Here is a 13,262-nt window from a genome sequence, read left to right on the forward strand (position 1 = left end):
TGGGAGATATTCAGGGAAAAGAGAAGAGGTGGAGAGAATCAGGCAAGAGGTGGAGATATTCTGGGAGTGAATCATGGAGAAATCAGTGGGATTTGATGCTTGATGTAAACTCTATAAATTGAGGCATAGCCCTAATGAGAATTTGCTGGTTTTTGAGTATCCATGCCTACATTAATCTATTTGCTAATTACCCACTAATTATATCTTAATTATTAGCTAATCACTTTGTTAATGATGTTGATTCTAGTGTTTGATCCTCCATTGCTCATCACAATGTTCAAATTTCAACAAGTAGAGCTGAGGTAAAATCAAGAGGCCTGCCAGTCCTAGCATCTACTCGAATGAGGCCTGGGTGAAGATCATCAATGACCAAAACTCTGTATGTCGCTAGGTCGACGCCTGCACGGCAAGAGAGACATGATGAGAAGCATACTAGCTCCTGGGTGATGCAAGACAAATGGAAAAAATGTCCACATCCCAGGGCATATCCACCAGTATTGTCAATGTCCTTGATATAGAGAGCGCAGCAGGCATCACGTAGGAATGGTGGTGCATCCTGAGGGAGAGGTCATCGAAAAACCTCTGTAAGGCCGTGGATATAAAGGCAAGTAGGGCACTCTCACGTCTGAGGATCTGCGGAACTCTCGAACATGCAGCATCAACTGCTCTGCCCTATGTTGTGCGATCTGCTCTGCCCTATGTTGTGCGATCTGCTCCATAATCATGTGATGCTATACCTCAGCTCTAGAACTCTCTACCTCAGTCCGAGCCTACGCAAAAAAGTAAAGCATAAAAATAATTGATTAGTCTCTCTCATTAGGTATTACTTAAAGAAATTTATAACTTAGGACCTTAATTATATCTCTTTTACATGCAAGAGAAACCTACCTGTGCTGGATGTCAGACTCTCTCACATGCCGTGCCTCTGCAGTAGCTGCCTCTGCTGTCTGTAATGCAGCTCTAAGGCGGTCAATCTCCCCGCTCTCGCCTCTACCAACTCCTGAGTGAGTCTCTCACAGTGGTAGGTGTGGGACCCTATGTGACACAATCAACCATGCCGCTCATGTAAAAATATAGAAAAGTACATATATAAACATGTAAATAAATGACTAAAAAAACTTAAGGAGTAATAAATATGTAAGTACCTCGACATCTGTCGTCAGTATTGATCGTGAGAACAAGCGCACCACGTGCTGGAAGCTCTCCGTGGTACTCCGTATGTCGATGCCAACCTGGGTTCCAAGAGCCTCGACTTTCGACATAGGCACAAATGAAGGATCTGTAGGAGCTACATGAAGGGCTGGTGGAGGCCGCCTACCCTGGTCTTGGAGAGGGCCTCGGCCAGCACCACCACCCGGCCGATGGTGGCTAGTGTAATCCACCTCCTCCCCTAAGACAAAATCCGCATATAATTGCTTTGCAAAGCAATATAATTGCTTTGCAAAGTATATGGGAATCTGGCGGTTGTTTGGCATCCTCCCATATGCGACAACATATTAACTATAGATATGTGCCGCCATACGAGGATGCGAACACCACGAAATAGTAAGGGGCTTGCCCGCCCCCAGGCCTCATCCCACGACTATCGAGGAAAAGATCTAAGTAGGCTCCATCCCTAATCTGACCAAGATCACAAACCTGACGATATGTCAGGCCATGTGACACAGGAGCAGTGCGATGGTGGGCTATCCACTCATCTACATAAACAATATCGTGAAGGCTACGAAGGGACAAAAGCATCGCCTCCAAGTCAGCCACGATATGTAATGTAGACGGTGTGTCTCTAGCACTCCTATGGATAGCCGCTAACTCACGGTCTATCTCCGCGAGATGAGGTCCACAATAGACGAGCAGCCCTCCTCATATGACTCCATGCTAAAACCTAAGCCTAACACAAAGGTCCAATGTGAAGGGTCCAATGCTTAGTGCTAAGTAGCACTAATGAAGCTATAAAACAATGCTAATGGGCCCACTAATGCTAATCCAAATCAAGAGAGTAAGGAGAGTGAAAACGACTTCTGACAATGAGGCAAAAAAAAAGTTTTTCGGTTTTATAACCTCGAACGAGGTTCGGTGGCATCATGCACTTTAGGGTTTGCAAGATATACGCTCTGGATTTTAGGGTTAGTGAAACAAACGGCCAAGATACACACTTAATTTTAGGGTTGGTGAAGGATCGACGGCTGAGATTTGATATTAGTATCTCGTTTGAGGTACATGGACGGCTTAGATTTTAAGTCATTACCACGATCGAGGTATGTCGACGGTCGAGATTCATTAAATACCTCGATTGAGATATTTAAACGACTGGGATCGCATCTTCCAATGTGCGTGAATGGACGGTGGAGATTGCATCTCTGTACCTCGAACAAGATATGTGGACGGTGGAGATTGCATCTCTGTACCTCGAACAAGATATGTGGACGGTGGAGATTGCATCTCCTTGCCTCGAATGAGGTATTTCAATGGTTGAGATTTGATCTCAATATCTCGTTTGAGATATGTGGACGGTGGAGATTGCATCTCTACACCTTGAACAATGAATGGTGGAGATTTTATTTCAATATCTCGTTCGAGATACGTGGACGGTGGAGATGGGCTAGTCAAATATGCCTAGGGGGATATAGCGTGGCATTGATGTGGATTCGAGTGGCATGAATATCTCGATCGAGATAGTGTGGTGGCGGTGACCTGTATTGGTGGTGACATGGATGATGACTGGAAACGGGCCCGGACCTGCTAGCGTGGCATTAGTTGGTATCTTGTTCGAGATATGTCACTTTAGGCTTGGGAGGCACATGTCGTGTTTTAATTGATGGCGATATCACAATCAAGGTACTCTGCCCGAGATGCGTGGATGTCCCAATTTTAGAGAGAGTGAACAAAAGTGAGTACCCTCATCTTGCAACCACCCACTATTCATTCTTGCCATGCAATAGAGGCATGGGTTTGCACATCTAGGACCACCACACACCCCATACATGCACTTCAATGATTTTGAGTCGGCACTCATGTGCCACTAAACTGTAAAGTTTTCTACCCCATCCACCACAAGAATCTCTCCTTTATTCTAAGCATCAATGATGCTTGGAATTTCTGTGTGCCAAAACAACCATTTGAGAGTATCATGACTCTCATATGGCACTCCAGTTGCTCCTATATACCAATTCTTTCCATTTTTTAATGTTTGAGAATTTGTGCCTCATTAAGCTTGATAAACAAAAATAAGATTACCCTCGCAGTCCTCTATTGTGCTTTGATGGAACTTCACCATGGCTGATTGGACCCTTCTAACATCTGTAATGTGTTATTATACATGTTGTAGTTGAATATTAATTTATTTATTTTTGGCTTCTCTACAGTCATTAAACCCATCAATATGTTTGTATTCACGTATGAACCCTGGAATAGCTGAATTTAATTGGTGTCATGCCATTACTACGGTATGTGGTCGGGGTAAGCCGAACACTCGAACACGATGAGGCTTCATACCTATACCTTGGATGAGTAGCTTTGATATGGCTCTGTATCCCTTTCTGCTTATTTAAACCTTGTCACATGCCTCCACCACCTCATCAGACTTGACCAAGTCATGAAAGTCATTGCAAACTTCCTTGACTACCTTCCTTCAAAGCCCTGCACACTGCGAGAGCTTGAGCATTTCAATCATGTCAGAAGATTTGATCATAGAAATTCTATCTAGAGGATTATCCAAGAAGAAACCTCCCACACTATTCATGTAGCTTCGAGCAAGCCTCATCCGTTTCTTCTTAGCACTCCCATGTGTGGCTACGCATGTAACACTTTTAAACTGTCTAGATCTCACTCTTAACCTAAAAGGAGCGCTTTTTAGTTGGGTTTTTTGGAGTGCATGTTCCTCCAATTTTTGGTTAGTTTGTCTAAGCCTTGTTACCTCTTCCCCTGAGATGACTGAAGTAGCCTTTCCAAAAATGTTGAGTTTGAAAGATCATGATATCTTCTAGTCCTTTAAGATATTTCTTGTACACACCAAGTACAGCTTCAACCATATTTGTGTGTTGATAATGGAAAATAGTAGCTTGATTATACAATCTTGAGAGATATCCAAATAAGCCTTCTCTACCATCCCCAATGAATCGAACAAGATCATGCAAGGTGCTAAATTATGGAGGCTTACTAGTTGATGGGTCAAGTGGGTATAGACCTCCTTAAACTCACAAATCTACATGTCTTTCCTTCTGCACGTAGCCTTTGAGCTTCAACCTTATTATGTAGAGCTTTGTGATGAATACTTCTCCACGCACAATATTCTTTGTCAAGTACCAAGTTGATATAGTGTCTTTTCTTTAAGTGGATCAACCCTTGGAGTCGCCATAGCAATAAAAATGATCCAAAGAGAAAGAAAGAGATGGCAGGGAGAGAAAAAAGACAGTAGAAAGAAAAGCGAGGAAAAAACTCGCGCGTCATGCCCTATGAAAGAGAGAAGTATGTTATGTATTCAAATACTTGAAATTAGCTTATTTTAGAAAACGTGTACTAAAGTAGGTAAGAGGGCTACCAAAAGGATAGGTGAATTAAAGACTATAGATACATGATGGATGGCATATTAAAGACACTCTCCTCTAAATATGGATGGCATATTAAAGACACTCTCCTCTAAATATAGATAAAAGAGATGCATTTAATTTAGCGATTTGTCTCTACTATTTTAGTTAAATCACTTTGATTAAGAAAATTAATCCAATCCTTACACGGCCTTTTTTTTCATTTTTGGCCCTAATGAATGGCATCTTGTAGGTGACCTAAAGACTCTCAAGTGCTTATTTAATTACAACAAGGGAGCTAATGCAAAGTTGCCATGTCTCTTTTGCATGGGCCTTTCAAAAGAGCTAGATTGTAAGTGGTGGAGATGGCCACCAAACCGAAACTTGATTGATGAGAACTTTCATCCTATATTTTCCATTCCTCTAGTAGTCAATGTGCATATATGTACCCTGCATGCCATCTGCCATATCATAGGCGAAACTAGTGTTTTTGTACATTGGCTTTGCTTGGAAGATTAAGGAGGTGGAAGAGAGACAGGAAGCTATTGCATCATTAGAGAAAGTGTTGTCAGACATTGGACTACATGGGGGAAACATTCATATTTTGCAAGACACAAAGAGGTCAAAAAATGAGAAAGATGTTCCATTGAAACCATCATTGGGGGTGTAAAAGCAAGAAGATTTATTTCCAAACCTCTAAAATCCCGAAAAAAAGAAAAATACTAAGATAAGAAAGCTATACAAATCTAACTACATTAGCAAAATCAAGTATGATCAATGGAAGAAGCTCCATAATGCTGTGAAAGACCAAGAGGGTGAATCAAGACATGCTAAAGCAGAGGTTTGGTGGTCAATTGATGTTCTGTTCAGGATGTTTGAGAAATCTACTTGGACAAAGAAAGATGAAAAGGACTTTCAAGATAATCTACAAATATTTAAACAAGTCATGAAGGATGCTTGGACTGAATTCAACATAACACACTACATAGTAAGCTTCATGCTTTTTTTAACAAAAGTAGCTTGAATAATGCATAACATTATTTTTCTGTGTTGATTTGCAGCATATTATCTATAATCATATGCCATTATTTATTCAAAAATATGGGGACCCAAGTACATGGAACACTCAAGGAATGGAGAAATCACATTACATGGCTCACAATGCATATTTCAGACATACACAACTGTTAGTGTGTAGTCGAGACCCGACACTTGCGATGGCTAGGTAGTTCCAAACTACCTAGTCGGCTCTGGAGGTGTAATGAAGTGGATTAGGACATTTACATGTATATTTTGAGGGCCTTGGGTCATATGAGGCATAGGACTCATGGGCTTGTAACCTTTTGATCATTTTGACTATTACTTTTCTTGGAGCACTTATGCCCAAGGTCTCCAAGGTTCTATGGTGTTCTTCTCCCTTAGAGAATGAAGTTAGTAACTATACCCATGTTATCTACTCCATGTCGTGAGTGGGTCATTTTCTTTCTTGCATTGGTATCAAAGCTTTGATTTGATCCATTTTCTTGGAATTTTTCTTAAAATTTCAGAGTTTTCTTGAATTTCTTGAATTTTTTAATTTTCTTGATCAAGAAATGGGAATATGGTGATCTTGTTTTTGGGTTGATTTGATCTTTTTGATTCACATTTTCATAAGCTTTTGGTGGCTATGGGCTATGGTGGACCAATTTTTTTGGGGATGGCCTCATCAAATTTGAATGTTTTACTTTTTCTCTTCTTCTTGCTTGGTCTTGAGAGAAATTAGGGCTTCAATGTCTGTTTTAGCAAAGAATTGCCTTAGGGTTTTGAGTGTGCTAGAATTCCTTTTCAAGTAGAGCACAAGGAAACCTTCTATGTATCGCTATTCTTGGCTAAATTCACGTTTTCTAATAGCGTCATTTTTCTGCACCAAACCGTGTGTTTCTTGTGAGATTAGCACTTAGGGATACTTTATGAAGCCTAGCTAAGCTTAGCTAAATCTTAAGAAACATTAGAAGCCTCAAAATCTTGGTAATGGACATGATCTATAGTCGCTAGGAGACTCCACAAATCAACAATCTGTGCACTCTTTACTAGTCTTCTAATCTGTGCACTCTTTACTAGTCTTCTAATCTGTGCCAAATTCATGCCTAGATGAGTGCTAATAGGTTTGGCAAACTTTGGCCTTGAAATGGAGGTGTTTTTTTAACAATTTCTACTGTAATTTCTACATAAGAGCTGCACCATTTTTTATCAAATTAAGAGCTTCTTCACTATGATTTGAATGCCAAAAATCATTGCTATGGACAAATGGTGAGTCTTCTTAAGGTTTCTGAGCTATCTATTGTGTTTTTCCATGGATGATCTTGGGGATTTATCATTAGGGTAAGAATGCCTCATAATGTTGGAAATCCACACCATAGCTAGCAAGATTGAGATAATTGATGTATAATGGAATGGCTAATGCCTTGATTAGAGATTCTCTTGCATGATTCACATATATCAAGCAAGATTGAATCAATTGGTATATCCAATAAGGGGATTTGAGAGAGCCTTCATCATACAAATACTTTGATGCAATCTGTGCTTAAGTGAGGCCTTGTTGGAGTGCCTATGGTGGTAAGGGCATACTATGGACACTTGATGTGTTGAGATCATTTGGAAACCATGGAACTATGCCTTGGAGATGAGAAAATCATGAGTACTTTCCACGCAAGTCCTCGTAACAGATTAATAGAAGTCTGAACGATTTATTTATAGAAATAGAAATGGGAGGTATATTGGGATTTTGGGGACAATAGAGGCATGGGAAGAGTGTAGGGGTGGGGGGGCCACTTCAATTATTCTCACTCGATTGATCAACGGTAGAAAAATATATGGTTGTCAATTCTATAAATTAGTGCATGCTAAGAAATGTAAATGGATATGATATTGACATGAGCTCATGCAAACAATATTGTAAGTGAAGTTACTAATCTCTTCAAGCATTGCGCACAAATCCCACACACATTGTATTCACATTTCTATTCCTAGAATTCTTAATGTGTGTGAGGGTACCTTGGCATTTGTTTCGAGAGGCCAAGGGGAGCATGTCTTGAATCCGTTGTGCCATGAGTGCCTTGGAAAAGTCGTACATTGGAGGATTAGGTACTTGGAGTGAAGACATGGCCCCAACTCTTGCCATTGGATTTTTAAACTTTGGTAAGAGGGTGGGAAGGCTTGGCTAGGAGATTATCAAGAAAAGCTCTCCATCAACAAACAAATCTCTTCATCAACAATCAATCTTCATCGACACAAAGGTCACATGTAATATGCCATTGGCCAATGCATGATGCAATGAGGATATGCCTTGATACTATGCCAAATACCGAGAGAACATTGATCGTGGATTGAGTACATAGGAAATTTGAGATTTGGTCACTAATACAAAAGAGACTATGCCAGAATTTTTAAAAAATTACATGCATGGTTGGGATTGAGGGAATTTGTGGACACACATAAGGTGCTTTTGGATGCTAAAGTTTCTTGGAAGCAAGGGGTGGAACATGTGAAAGGCAAATGGGTACCAAAAGAGCTCTTGAGCAAAATTTGCAAATTCACAAAACCCTAATTCGGTAAAATTACATTAGGTCTAGAGTTTTGGTGATTATATAGGCTCTTAGTACTCCCTTACACATTCCCAACAAGCCTTAAACTTCTCCGTTCTGACATCATTTGGATCCCCAACTTGCCATTTTTCATTTGGATCCCCAACTTGCCATTTTTCATTGGAGGCCTAGTAAAAAAAAAAAGAGCTATTTGGGACAAATGACATCATAGGATGGATTCACATCACTAGGGCTTGCCAAAAATCCATAGTACAACCGAATCCGATGTGGTTTGGAGGGTCAAACCTATATGGTTGACTTTGACCAAAAAGTCAAAAAATAGAGGATATCTGCACTTTGACTTTGGTCAAACCCTATTAGGCATAGTTAGTACTTGTCATCACAAGCCCACACATCAAATTTCATCTAAATTCGATGACTTTTGAGTACTCTATAGCCTAATTCCTATTTTCAGCAATATCGCACAAACCCTAAAAAAAGAGAATATTAGGGCTATTCGAAAATCTTCTATTCTTACATATTTTCATTTTACGCCACAAGATCTATCCAAATTTTGACACCATTCAAGCCTTCTACTAGCCATTTTTCCATTTTCAACCATTATGCCAAGGGGGCGTCCATCTAAGCAAGCGATGGAACTTCAAGAGATAAGGGAAAATAGGAAAATGGTGAACAAGGATCATGTAGAGGAGATTGGTGATAAGGGTATGAATTTACATGGTTACAACAACATTCAAATGCAGCACAGGCCAAGTTTTACAAATGTGGCCAATACATCAAATCAATTGGGAGGAGTAAATGCACAAGCAATGCTTGTTTGACAAATGGAATGTCACAATTGGTGATGATTATGAAAATCATGACGTAAACAACAATTATGCAAGAGATGAGGGGCTTGTGGTGATGACATGAAGACCAAGGATGAAGACAAGGGTGGACCATCTCACAAGGTTCGACAAGCTTATGTTGAAGACAAAGAGGATCACCCAAGTTCATGGTGCTATGCGCAACCCAATGTTTACATACACACCCAATGATGCCAAAGACAAAGGTCATGCATCTCCAAATGAAGGCTCAAGAGTCCCAAGGAGTGATGGTCACGTTCCATTCATCAAAGGGAATACTCACATCGAGGCATTGCTTCAAGACCTCATGTTGAGGAAGATTTCTTTGGTGAGTTTGAGGATTACAATCATTATATGGATGGGCCTATGTCTAGGCATGGTGACCGCTACGAAAATGGAGATGAATTCAAGGGTGTGAAGGATAAGATTGTCCTTTCAAAGTTTAGCGATGAAGGCACTAATAATGATATCTTTGAGGAGTGGGTGAACAAATTGGATCTTTATTTTGAGATGAACCCTTAAAGTGAAAAAGCTATGGTTTACTTTGCCACCTTACACTTGGAAGGGTATGCTCATGCATGGTGGAGGCATCTCCAATCACAAGGTTATGAGGCCACAAGTTGGGATGCTTTCAAAGAAGATATGAGAGACACATTCACTTCCAAGATGCTCAAGGACAAAATGGTTTGTGAATGGGATGATCTACAACAAAGATACTTGAGTGTGAAGGAGTATACATAATTTTCTCAAACTCATGCTTCATGTTGAGGGTTTAGTGTGAGAAGTTCAAAATAGTGAAGTATATCAAGGGCTTAAAGAATGCAATTGGAATGGATGTGAAGGCACAAAGACCAACAACTCTAAAGGATACAATGATCTTGGCTGAAGTATATGAAGAAAAGGATACAATGATCTTGGCTGAAGAATGCAATTGGAATGGATGTGAAGGCACAAAGACCAACAACTCTAAAGGATACAATGATCTTGGCTGAAGTATATGAAGAAAAGTATGAAGAAAAGTATGCAAATACATGGGTGAACCATCGGCCGGATTATGGGTCAAATACTTTCACAAAGTCACTTCTTACCACTCCTCGTATACCCAAATTTCCTACTGTCTATGATACTGGTGGTAGACCATACAACGCAGGTGCTTTCAAAAGTGGGAATACTTCTTAAAAGCCTTCATAAGTGGGTACAAAGCCAACTAATGATGGGGTTACCAAGACCAAACTTGTGAAAGAAGACCGTATTAATGAGATGAGAGAAAAAAATCTATGCTAAAAATGTGGTGGGTATAGCAAGGACCATTGGAAGGAGTGCAAAGCCCGCAATGTCAAGATTAATATGGTTTATTTGGAAGTGGTGGATGACACTAATGACAAAGAATTTGAGCCATTTGAGGAGCCATATGAGTTTGTGGATGCTGACTATTCTTTAGAACTGGATGGGGAGTTTCCATTTGACCTCGGTGGTTCTCTTGGTGATCTTCATGAGACTATGATGATGGCTTACCTCATACTTTGGGTGCTACAAATGCATATGAACACAATGCTTCTCTTTGTTCCATATCCAATGAATCTTATGCTAGTTGCAAAGGGGCACATACATTGAGATTCAATGCTAAAGTCAAGGGAAGAGATACATTTGTGTTGTTGGACAACGGCAGCACACATAGTTTTATGAACTACAAGTCATTGGAAAATTTGAAGCTGTACCTGGATGCATTGGCAATGAAGAGAAAAGTTGAAGTAGCAAATTGGGATAGCATGGATTACACAATGATTTGCAGAAATGTGTGACTAGTCAGTATGTCTAAGGTGTGGGCATCCAAGAAAGAGTTGGTATCTATAGGATTTGTGGAGATGTTAGGTAAGGGACCAAAGCCTGGTGGGATGGTGTGTAAAACCCGATGACACGCTTGTTATAGGCATGGCCAATGGTATTGGGTGGTGCATTTGCGGCATAGATCTCAATGGCTCGAAGATGTCAGCCATTGGGTTTAGTCCTTATGTGATCCCTGCAATCCCTCTATCGTTGCCATGTCTGATTGCCTAATTTCTCCTTAATAAGCAAGCACACTCGTGTTTTTTTCTGTTTTTTAAATATTCTCACAGCCCATTACAGCCTCAAGAGGCCTGGGGTTCTCTTCATTGGGTCAAACGGGTGTTCGTTTGCCCTAATTAGCTTAGGCACTATACGCACGTGAACGACCTCTTAGAGATAATTTTTTGAAAAAAGTGCATGCTAGTAACTTACCAAATGGAAGAGTGTGAGTGTAAAAAATGGTTCACGTGTGAATCATTTTTTTTTGAAGTCTAGTGAGAAATTCAAATTTCCTTGTTTGGGGGGAATATTTTTTGATATGGGCATTTCCCAAAAGGTAAGTGGGAATCAAAAAATTCAGCCTTTTTATGATACCCCCTTACATAAATGACCTCCAAAATGGACAATTTGACAACTCATGGGCATCTACTCATTGAATGCTCATCATTAGCCTTAATGAGTTATATAAAAAGGTGATTAAAATATTAATCTTTTCACTAATCTTTCCCTCTTTTACACTAATCAAGGGCTCTAATTAACTACTAATCCTTATTTAATTCACACATTGAGCACATCATTGGATAGAGCAAGGAATTGATAGCTATGTGCATCAAATAATGTGTAAATTAATGTATAATTAGAGATTAATTAATCTCTTAATTTTGGTCTCTTCTTTTAAGGCAAAATCAAGCAAAAAGAGTCAAATTCCTCCAATTGATGAAGAAACTGATGTAATTAGGTGTTTTGAAGCATATAGAATCCTTCTAGAATCATGAAATGATTGTTTCTTCAGTCATAAATGAATTTGGGCATTTAAGAATGTCATATCTTTTGAGATATTCAAAACTAGCTCAAATAAAAAAAATAGTTTTTGAGATATTCGAGTTCTGAGCAGGTCTGGTACAGTTCTTGGACAATCAATAAAATAATAAGTGAATCTATTATAAAACTAATATTTTGAGATGTACAAGATTCAAAAAGAGAAGAGAGAGGAGCAATATTATAACAATATTTTTACACTTTTCCTTGATTCATGGAAGAGAGAGAAAGCCCTTAGAGGGTTAGTTTGTGAGTCTAAAATTTTCCTAATGCTTCTTCAACATCATGGCTTTCCTTTTCTATCTTCATGTAAAATCAAAAATTGAGGATGTGAGAAGAGCAGTCTTGAGAGTTCCAATGTCCAACCTGTAGCATTTCTAGGGGACATTCAAAATTAAGAAGAAATTCATGATGTAGAAATGTATATAAAGAGCAAGAAGAAATAATGAGTAGGGATTTTGATGCTGCAGATTTTAAAGTAAGTTTAATTCTTTGAGAGGAAAAAGATGTTTCTATAGAGGATTCAGAGAAGGATATTCTTCTCCCATGCCTACCATCCTTACCACTAAAGGACATTATGAGTTTTGTATGGCTAACAGATATCTAAAAGCTGTTGAATATAAGGGAGGAATATTGTATTGGTTTAATTGCAGATGGATGTCAAGTTGCATCAGATTTTTTAGCTCCAGATGCCACTGATGAATTTTGAGTGTTTGATACAGAAGCAGCACTGATGAATTTTGACTGCTTGATACAAAAGCAACACGTGACAATTTCATTGGTGCACCTAAGGCTATATAAATGTGCATAAGAAAGTTTGAAGAACAAGAAGACACTCTTCCCACAGAGGAAGAATTTTCAGCTATTCAAGAGAGCATGGGAATCTCTAATATGGGAAGGGAGCAACCAAGGATTCCATGCTCAAAAGAGGAGATGCCTCCACAAGGTTCAATTGACTTATGGGAGGATAGGCAACTTGTTGACGATGAGAACAAAAAGGTATTTATAAGAATAAATACACAACATTTTTTTAAAAGATTTTCATTGTCGTAAAGTAAATTTTTTCTTTGTTTACGCCTTGAGATAGCAGATTAAGATGGATTACTGGGTCAAGGTGGAGGCAAATAAATTTTTGTTAGTAGAGACTCAGTCCTCAGCCACTATATTTCAAGGATACCTCCAAGAGTGCTAATCATTTACTACTCAAAATATTTAGATGATCCACACATTCCATTGATGGCCTTAAAGGTTCTGTCATCATAATTAGGCCCTATGGAAGGATACAAGGGTTGTGGGAATTGAGGGCATGGTATTTTCTATGTTATGCGGCATATGCAAAGGTAGTTCCTGATTTGAATACCCATGCTCTTCGAGGCTATCAATGCCAAGCTATTAAGGTATAGAGGCAAACTACCAAAGAAGATGTGCCTAAAGAGTTATCTGAA

The sequence above is a fragment of the Cibotium barometz genome, chromosome 11 (genome assembly GCF_041138505.1).
Source record: "Cibotium barometz isolate CiBa-2024 chromosome 11, ASM4113850v1, whole genome shotgun sequence".
Taxonomy (NCBI): Eukaryota; Viridiplantae; Streptophyta; class Polypodiopsida; order Cyatheales; family Cibotiaceae; genus Cibotium; species Cibotium barometz.